This window comes from Hirundo rustica, chromosome 5 (assembly GCF_015227805.2).
Source record: "Hirundo rustica isolate bHirRus1 chromosome 5, bHirRus1.pri.v3, whole genome shotgun sequence".
Lineage (NCBI taxonomy): Eukaryota > Metazoa > Chordata > Aves > Passeriformes > Hirundinidae > Hirundo > Hirundo rustica.
The window spans coordinates 31,571,077-31,581,450 of record NC_053454.1 but is presented as its reverse complement, the minus strand read 5'-3'; the positions used below and the strand labels follow the sequence as shown (position 1 = coordinate 31,581,450).

At 41.0% G+C, this 10,374-nt stretch overlaps 1 protein-coding gene across 1 annotated transcript in view; it reads left to right on the top strand.

Annotated features, from left to right (window-relative positions):
- Positions 1–1,009: 1,009 nt before the first annotated feature.
- Positions 1,010–10,374, top strand: part of FAM149A (family with sequence similarity 149 member A) — a 28,724-nt gene continuing 19,359 nt past the window's right edge. Inside the window, exon 1 of the mRNA XM_040064109.2 lies at positions 1,010–1,108. The gene's annotated coding sequence lies outside the window, so the exon portion shown is untranslated. The remainder of the gene's footprint in view (positions 1,109–10,374) is intronic.

Below are 10,374 nucleotides of genomic sequence, written 5' to 3'. Positions count from 1 at the left end.
GGACCAGCAGCTGCCAACTTGAAATTGATAGTACAACTAGTTGCTTGATGAGCCTGGGGATCATACGTATAAAGCAGCTGGTTTAACCTTCAGCCTGTGCTGTTCTTTTGGGCATTCCAAGGGCCACACGACCTGTCGTGTTCTGAGCTGGCACAATGTTTGCCTTGTCCATAATTCCAAGCATCACAGTTCCCAAACAGCTGCTGGTGTGGTCACATTTCTCTTCACCCAGGCAGACAACCCAATGTTGGAAAGCTAGGGCAGAGTTAATTATTCCCCACTCGTTTGCCCTCAGCTGTTTGGCTTGTGCCACTGACACCCTCTACTGCTCCCCAAACCGCCTAGGGTGGTTGGGAGCGCCTTTAAAAGCACGAGCTGCTGCTTCCACACATCTCTTTTCTGCATCTGCCTGGCACAGTGATGAAGATATGCTGGGTTCGGTCGCCCTCACTCCCCATTTCTGTTAAGCCCTTCTTCCTATGCACAGATGTGTGAAGAGGGCCCTGCTGCCCCGGCAGGTGGGCTTCGATTTGTGCCGCTTAATATTAGATGGGGTTCTAACTGGAGGGGAAATCCCACGCTTTGTTTGCCCGGCTGGCCGGCCTCAGCAGGTTGCTGCCCGTCGCCCCGCGGGTGCGCAGGCTGATCGGGGCTGCTCTGGGGCCTTCCGCCGGCGCGGTGCCCGCCGCCCAGGGCGCTGCGTGCCCGCCGGGGTTTGTTTCTCTTAGCAACGCCTGCCGGGCCGCAGGCAGCGGGCAGCTCTCGCCGGAGGCCGCCGGCCCCTCGACAGGGCTAGCGGTGCCTGGCAGGCGCTCCCGCCCCACGCTGCCATGAAGGTGGCGGCTCTGGGGGCCGGCGCTCTCCTCTCCAGGCTGCGCCGCGCCCTGCCGGCCCCCAGCCCGCGACCCCCGTCCGGCGGCGGCCCCGCTGAGGCCGGGGGCGGCCTCACCCTGCTCCCGGCGTCCAGCGCCGCCGACGAGGAGCCCGAAGAGAGGGCGGCGGCCGAAAGGCTGATCATCACCCTGCCCGACATCGGGGAGGAGGCGGCGGCCGAGGGCGACGAGAGCGCCGAGGGCGACGAGGCGGCCGGCATCCCACGGAGTCCCGCGTGAGTGAGCGCCCCGCAGACCTGGGGGTACGGGGGAGGTGTGCACCCCTCACTCCTTCCACCCGGCTTTTCCTGCCTCTGGGTGTCCTGAGAGGTACCGAACATCTCCGTGGGCAGGGTTTTCCTTCCCCCGGCGGTATGCCAGAGGCAGGGAAGCGCACCTTGACGAGCAGGAACGAGGGCTCGCACCGGGCTGTGTGCGGCGCCGTAAGGAGCGAAGAGCTGGAAAAGCTCGGGGTTCCGCGTGGAAAGGGACGGCAGTCAGAGCCCGGCCCCGCACGGCCGGAGGAAAATTGTCCCGTCCCCACCTCGGGATGCTCCGGGAGAGAAGCCGAGGTGCAGAGGGCGCGCAGGAGATGGTGACCTTGAGTAGGTATTGTAAAGGTCCCTCACGTAGGTGTGTGAGTTGTATCAAGTTCTGTCCCGAAGTTGCTACTGCGCATCAAAGCAGACATTTCAGTCACTGCCTAGTGATATTTCAAAGTGTCAGTAACATGTTTGGATGCTTCTATGTTTCATTTTCAAGTGTCATCTTGAAACGTTTAGGGTTTGCTGCAGATAAAAGAAGGCTGTTAAATATGCGTGCTTCCATCTGGTGTTATTTTGCTACAACAAAGGTGTACTGAAGTGGTTTCTTAGCGTATTTAAAACAGAAGACCTTATAAAAGTGAGCAACAGTTGCATTACTGTATTGGTGGAATTCTTCCTAGTGTTACAAAAAAAAAAAAAAAAAAAAAGGGAATCTACTGTATTTCATTAGCATCTATAATAGCTGCTTCTGTTAATTTTGTTAATGTTTGTAAACTGTTAATTTTTATTATTGACAATCAGAAGAACAACTATGTTTTGTTAAGTGTTGATAGGAATGAATGTAGATTTAAGTTTTTAAGTCTTTACGACTGAAATATCTTTTAGTACACTTAAATTTTCAGATGGATTTTGGAATCTCTGCTTTAAGTTTGGTTTCCATGTAGCATAATATTTAAAGTAGGAGCACAAACCCTCCGTGATGTACTTCTTTTATTTCCCTCTACTCCAATCTAGAGGTTTTTATTTTGTTTTAGAATATGTTGTAAACTCTTCCAGGCTTAAACTTTTACTGTATTTGTGTAAAATAGTAGCCTTTTGTGAATAGGGAGGTTAATCTGGTTTTATGTGTAGTAACAGAGTTCTGTTTATAAGATGTTTGTTGCTTTATATAAATAATACCAGAACAAATCAGTGTTATGTCCCTGTAACTTCCCTCTAGCTGCTTCTTTTTCAGTACCAAAATAAAGCCAAGTAAAATGTCTATAACTTTTATAATTAAAAAAAAAAAAAATTAAAGAATGGAATTCACTCTTTAAACAAACTTGGGATTGTTGGGATGAAGAATAAACCCTATCATTTTAAAACTGATTGTGTCCAGCAAAATACTCATTTTGACTTGCTGTTGAAGGACTTCTAATTGATATCACCTAATTATCCCTAACTTATACTTTTGTATGCATGGTGGCATTTCAAATATTTTATTCATAGCAGTAAAGATTATACTGATAAGGTATTGTCTGTCTTCAAAAAACCAAAACCAAACCAGAAAGGGGTAGAAGAAGGAATAAGATATATCTTTTCAACAAGGAAAGTCTATACCTCCACATTAGCATTTTTTTAATTAGATGGTTGCACTTAAGCTTTGAGAAGAAGCATCTTAATTAAATATTGAAAACTGTAGTATTCCTTGCTTAGAGTTGAGATTAGAATTTGTGAGTTACAGAATATGATAATATATTATTGATAGTTATACACAGGAAGCTTTTGGTTACCTAAATAAAGTTCCTTCATGACAAGTTTTATTGCTGTTTAAAATGACTTAAAAGACATCAATGGTCTGTGTATTTTCATTAATAGCAATCTAACTATGATTACTGTGAGTAATTGGTTAATAAAGGAAAGTATCCATTTTGCCTTAGTATTTCTTTTCTTAAGTATGGACAAGTTGGTAACAATGACAGTAATGGAGAGTGCAAAACAGTGAAAATCTGGCACTAATTTCTTTCTATCTTTCCCAGATATACTAAATTTTCTGATTTTCGGAACTACCAACAAGTTTTCCTAATAGTGTGTAGGGCTAAACTATGGCAGGACTTTGTGAGATTTTACATTTACTGCTTATTTACATAGCAGTTTCATGTTCTTTTAACCAAATTGAAGGAGGATTTATAATGAATAAATCTTTTTCTTCATAATGGAGAGAAAAAAAAAAGTTTTTTACTCTTATTTGAAAGAAAATATATTCTGCTTATATAAAAGACCATGACATTCCTTGAGAGGATAAGAAGATGCCCTATGCTACACTTACAGCAATATGTTAATGTACCAAGATACATAGATTCCTTTTTAAAGAAACATTATTACTGCTAGCCTAACATTGCGATGGGTAGGCAAGAAAACAACCCCTACCTAGTCTAAAGATAAATAGGGCAAAGCTTAAGTTATGTTGTTTAGGGGTGGGTAATATTTTGTAGAAACTAATTTTACTGCTCCCTATTTTCAGAATGGTTCTGACATGTGGAAAAAAATGTTTGCAAACTTGGTATGAGAAGTGTAGTTTTATCTGTGATGTACAAATATCATGATCTTTTGTCACCTTTAATTTCTTGAGGCTCAAGCTTTGGGTTTCAAAATTACTACCTTTGAAAATGTGGATGTAAGTAACCTGATGAGCTGCAGTAGAGGGTGGAAATGCTGATTCCCTGTCTCCTGTTTTACCCACTAAAAGCAGTAGATCTCTTCACACTGTAATGCATACTAACCTAGAAAGGGCATTGTAGTGTTACTAAGCTGGTCACTTTCCTTATTGTACTGATCTAAAAGAGTAAATATTGTAATGTGGTGGTTTGTCACAGTCTACTTCTTCATTGCAGTTAAGTGTACAAGAATTCAGAAGTAAATTTTAATTTCACATGGTACTACACATTCATCTATACTCTCTAGATAGATGCAACTAAAAATAATTACTAACATTTAGTAATATTGTATATAAAACTCAGGTTTTGGAAAATGTTATGGACTTCCAACAATGGTTTGAGTTGCAAGATCATCTAGTTCCAAACCCCCTGCCATGGTCAGGGACACCTTTTGCTAGACCACATTGCTCAAAGCCCTGTCCAGCTTGGCCTTGAACATATCCAGGGATCCACAACTTCTCTGGGCAACCTCTTCCAGTGCCTTACCATCCTCAGAGTAAATAATTTCTTCCTGGTATCTTGCCTAAACTTGCCCTCCTTTAGTTTAAACCCTTTCTCCCTTGTCCTACCGTGGTAGGACATGTCTTTGTGAAAAGTCCCTCTCCAGCTGTCCTGCAGGCCCCCTTTAGATAATATAAGCTTTCTCTAAGGTCTCCCCTTCTCTTCTCCAGGCTGAACAATCCCTGCACTCTCAGCCTGTCCTCATAGGAGAGATGTTCCAGCTCTCCGATCATCTTCATGGCCTTCCTCTGGGATTGCTCCAAGAGGCTGACATCCTTCTTATGCTGGGGGTCCAAGAGCTAGATACAGTACAAGCTAATTAACTAAAGAATGAATGTAAAAAAAAGAAAGCAACCATTAAGCCCCTAAACCCAAAGGATCTCATTTTAGCTGTAAATCCTTTAATTGTTCTTAGATGCAGAGGGTTTATGTTGTTTGTTGGAAACTAAGAACCAGGAAACTAACAACCAGGCACTTTATTTCTGATCCAGTGCTCAATAAACAGGATTATTAAGTCAACCATGAGAAGAATAGGAAGGGCTCTCAGTCTATGTTGTTACTCTTAACTGTCACAAACTCCTCTAAAATTTTGTGAGTTAGGAGACTATTTCTTTTTAATTGTTTGTTAATGTAGAGTTCAGCATGCATTGTTCATGGGGGTCACACTTTTAGTTAAGATTTGTGCCCATAATGGGCATTTTCTTTTCTTCATCAATATTTTTGGTAAGGAAGAGGATTCTTGAATACCGCAGTAGTTTGGTGAAAAATTGTGATCTTTTCAGTGGTGAGATCATTCCTGTCAGTTTTGTCAAATACTAAAGGAGTTAGAGATTTCTTTTCTCACAAAATACGTGGGACTGAATCAATCAGTCTTTTCTCACTGTTGCTATGGTCTTGTTGGAAAAGTTTCAAGGTGGTGTGAATGTGTACTTGTGCATGTATCTACACTATATGGATAACAAGTATGGGGATTTCTGTGCTGAGTCCTTCACTTGAAAACATATGTTCATAATGTTCACAAGCTGGCATATGATAGTTTTTACATCCTTACTGTGATGACTTCTGTTTCCTGAGTAGATGCTGTGTTTTGGATTCAGTATGAGAATGATGTTGATAACACACCAATGTTTGGTTGTTGCCAAGCAGTGCTTACTTCAAGTCAAAGACTTTTCAGTGTCCCAGGCTCTGCCAGGGAGGAAGTGCACAAGAAGCTGTGAGGGAGAATGGCCAGGAGAGCTGACCTGAACTGGCCAAAGGAATATTGCACATTTGCTTAATTTTTTATTTGCATTTTATTTCTCTCTCTCTCTCTCTCTCTGGTTTTTAGGAAAGGAGTTGTGGGATAAATAAAGGGCTGTTATTTGTTTTTCAGTAGTGCCTTTCTTCTAGTACACTACCATGGAAGTCACACTATGGCAAGAATAGAGGAAAACTTTCAGGTCCTCAAATCTGTTTGGCTACATCATATTTTTGCAATATGATGATGTATCTTGACATCTCAAGCCAGGGGTGTTTGTGGTTACAGAGGAAGGAGAAAAGTATTTAGTATGCCTGAGCATATGCAGACTAAGGTTTCCCCAAAATTGCATTCCTTCACTCTGTCCTATAGAACTGTTGCCACACATTTCAGATTTTTTTTAATTTTTTTTTTTTTTTTTAATTCAGAGAGGATAAAGTTCTGCACCTGTTCTCAGTGATTCATTATATGTGCAATTTTCTTCATAGATCAACGAACAGAGGGAAAACATGTTCCAATCTCTGTGATGTTATGCTGCTGAAAGAAGTCTGATTAAAAAAAAAAAAAAAAAATTACTGGGTTTCTAAATTTACATAAAAAGAATACCCAGGGAAAGTCTTGTGGATCACTTCCAAGTGTTTTGTTAGGACGCTTCTCTCTCCCTGTCTGTTCAGACACTTGATCCTGCAGCAGTAAATGCCTCCTATCAGATCCAAAGAAATAAAACGCCTTCTCTAAGACACTAATTAGCATTCTTTATTATTGAAGTTAATTAAGATGATAGTATTTTTCTCAATGTTGAATTATAATCTATATTAAAAAGTCAGATTTACTTCTATAGTATCTTGCACTCAGAAATTGTTTATATTTCCTATAACCAAGAATTATACTTTCAGTTACATTTTTACACTGAATCAAAATTACAAATAGGTTTAAAATTATATATATAATACTTTTCAAGCTCATGCCATCTTGAATGCATTTCAAAATTATAAAGCCTCTAAAATTACTTTATACAAATACACCTGTTTTTAAAATTGGAGCAGTTTATTCTTTGTTTTATTAAGATAGGAACAGAACTCAACACAGATCATGGTTGGAAAAGCCTTAAATCTGTCTCAGGATTCAATATGAAAATGTCTAATAGGAGGCATTGCACTTAAGTGTATATACTGCAAATAGCTGCCTGAGATGCCGTGTTGTATGCACACAGATTGAGCGTATTAAAAATGATGTCCTGCTTTTAGTGTTAGTGATTTAAGAAAATAATTACATTCACTTCTTTATTATTTTTCTTCTCTCCAGATGCAATAACAATTGAAGACCTTGACCCTAAGGGGAAGCAGGTCTTGGGTAGAAGAGGTGATTTTGAGTGCACCTAGTGAGCACTCTGTGCAGGAGGCTGCCACAGAGGAATGACAAACTGTAGATGGTGGTGCAGGCAAGCACAGAGAAACCTTCATGCTTTCATTCTAGTGCTACCTACTTTTTGAACCAAGTGAGGCTTTTATGTTTATTTATGAATAGAATTTTAGCAATGTATGAAGAAAATTTGCATTGTGGCAAATTATGGTAATTTGGTCAGATCAAAAAGATAGTGACCTGAAAAACTCACCAAGAGTTCAACTGTATGAATGCTCCCAAGGTAGTTTGATCGTAAAAGCATCAGTAACCCATACATAGCTTCAAAGACAGTAAGTGACATTTTTGTAAAAGGAAAGGGACAATCAGGTGGTATGATTAAACACTATCAGTGGAAAAACTCTGATAAAGATTTGTATTTTCATGCTTCAGATATAGTCAGTACTTCATTCATTGACCAACAACCAGATGACTGAAAGCACTGAAACACTTCTGGCAGCGCTCATTAACAGAGATGAGAGCAAAATGAAAATTATCTCCAAACCTGGAGTGACACCAACGGAGACGTGCTATAATTTTTGGAGTGTCTTTTTGCTAGCTGTCAAGCCTCTGGCATGTTCAGTAACAGTAATGACAAAGATGTGTTGCTGGAAGTTAGAAGGTCAGCATTTACTATATTACCTTTCAAAGCAGGTTTTCTTTTTCCTTCTCCTTAATAAGCCATGTAATTTCTAAACAAACAAGCCAAACATATTATTGCTGCCTTAAAATAATTTTCTGCAGAAAGTTAGATGAATGTTCTGTTACATTTCTCATTATTCTGTTTTATTTACATGCACCTTCTGGAGTTACCTCAGTTAAACTATTCCAGGGATGCTATTTCAAGTTATGCCACAATGAACCTGACTTTGAGAAAGCTGAGGCATAGGGATTGTAAGCAGGGACAGGCATTGTTGTCATCTAGATGGATTTTCTTTATATTGCTGCAATGAGTGATTAAATGCTAAGCCAAACTGACTGCTTTCATGAGCTGTAAAAGTCACTGGATATGTCTCATAAAAGGTCCAGACTCCTGAAGGAAGAATTTGGTGCTGGTGTATCAGCCAAGTGAGGGAATGCTCAGCCCTGGTACAGTTGTTACAGCAGTCTTCAGATAGTACGACCTCCTCTGGGATCTGCCAATGATATTTAATACTGTCTGTAATACCAGGAAGTTTGTGGTCTCTGAAGTTGTTACAAGAGTGAAAATGCTCTTCCTAAACATCCTCTCAATCTTGAAAAAGATGTGTTTTGTCAAGCAATGGAGGGACAGCTTACCATGGCTGACAGCAACCAAGCTGGACAGATGACTATCTGACCTAGAGGAAAAAGAATGTGTGTATTTCTTATGAATTTATTATTTTCTGTGGTATAAATATTCAACTAAAATACATTGATGCATGCCTAGAATGTTGTACATCATTGATGTGGAAACTAATCATGTCATGTCTTTCTTGATTGCTCCAAAGATGGAGCAGCATTAGCTGGTGAACGTGTGGAAGGCCCATTTTGTGCTGTGACAGTTTTTCAGTGTTGTTTGCAGCAAAGTTTGTACATTCTGCTCAGTGAAAAAGATACTGACCAGGAGTGTCTATTCACTTCCAAGAAAAGTGACAAGGTGGGTGCTGTGTTGAGAGCGACCCTGAGGAATATTTGAGCAAGCTGGATTTGTGGAGTTATGGCTTCTGTTTACTATGTCACTTCAAAGAAGAGTAAGAAATAGACTTCCATGGTAATTGTCCCAGAACAGTTTAAGAAAAGTTGGTGTGACTTCAAAATCTGTTTTTTCCCACAGATTTATTTCCACATTTATTTTAGAGAGAGCTTATACTTTGATTTTTTTTTTTTTTTTTTTTTTTTTAAGCTACATACAAATAATAATCTCTTGGTTTTACAAACCAAGTGTGGGATAGACAAACAATCAGAAAGTGAGAATATGAGTGAAATGAACAAAGCGAATAAAGAAGTTTAATAAGTACAAGTGCTGAGTCCTGCATTTTGGCCACCAATAACCCCCTGCAATGCTATAGCCTGAGGATGTGGCTGCACAGTGCCCAGCCAGAAAGAGACCTGGGGGTTCCGGTCAATTACCAAATGAACATGAGCCAGCAGTGTGCCCAGGTGGCCAAGAGGGCCAGTGGCATCCTGGCCTGGATCAGGAATGGTGTGGCCAGCAGGAGCAGGGAGGTCATTCTTCCCCTGTACTCTGCACTGGTGAGGCCACACCTTGAGTATTGTGTCCAGTTCTGACCCCTCAGTTTAGGAAGGACGTTGAGATGCTTGAGCGTGTCCAGAGGAGGGCAACGAGGCTGGTGAGGGGCTTGGAATACAAGCCGTATGAAGAACGACTGAGGGAGCTGGGGTTGTTTAGCCTGGAGAAAAGGCGACTCAGAGGTGACCACACCACTCTCTACAACTTCCTGAAAGGTGGTTGTAGACAGCTGGGCGTTGGTCTCTTTCTCTAGGCAGCAACTGAAATGACGAGAGGGCACAGTGCCAAGCTGCACCAAGGGAAATACAGGCTGGATATTAGGAAAAAGTTTTTTACAGAAAGGGTAATAAAGTATTGGAATGGTCTACCTGGGGAGGTGGTGGATTCACCATCTCTGAATGTGTTTAAGAAAAGACTAGATGTGGCACTCGATGCCATGGTTTAGTTGAGGTTAGGGTTGGGTTGGACTTCATGATCTTGGAGGTCTCTTCTAACCGAATGATTTTGTGATTCTGTGAATCATTAAGGTTGGAAAAGACCTCTGAATCATTAAATCCAACCATTAAACCAGCACTGATGTGTTCACCATTAAACCATGTCCCCAAGTGCCACACCTACATTTCCAGGGCTGGTGATTCCACCACTTTCTCAGGAAGCCTATTGTAATGCTTGGCCACCCTTTCAGTGAAGAATATTTCCTAATATCCAGGCACAACTTGAGGCTATTTCTGCTCATCTTGCCACTTGCATCTTGGGAGGAGAGAACAATCCCTACCTGGCTACAAACTCCTTTCAGGTAGTTGTAGAGTCAATAAAGTCCCCCCTGAGCCCTCTTTTTCTCGGGGTTTAACTGCCCCAGCTGTAAATGGTAGCTTAAAAGAGAAGACATGTCTTGTTATGAAAGCCTGATGTGGTTAGTATGTTTATGTTTGTAACAAATATTTCCAAAATAGTAAAGAACATGTAAAGATGTGAAATCTGAGAAAATTAATTTTTTCAGACAACAAGGCAACCACTTTATTAGAGATTGGGATATTATACATTGTTGGCAAGGGAGCAATGAATAATAAATATTTTCTATCAAGGGCTGTGGGTCCAAAATAGACTTTGAATCATCTATTACAGAGGTCTCATGGCATTTATGACAGATAATAAAGTTAGCATTTTTCTCTGTTAACTGACTTTTCTA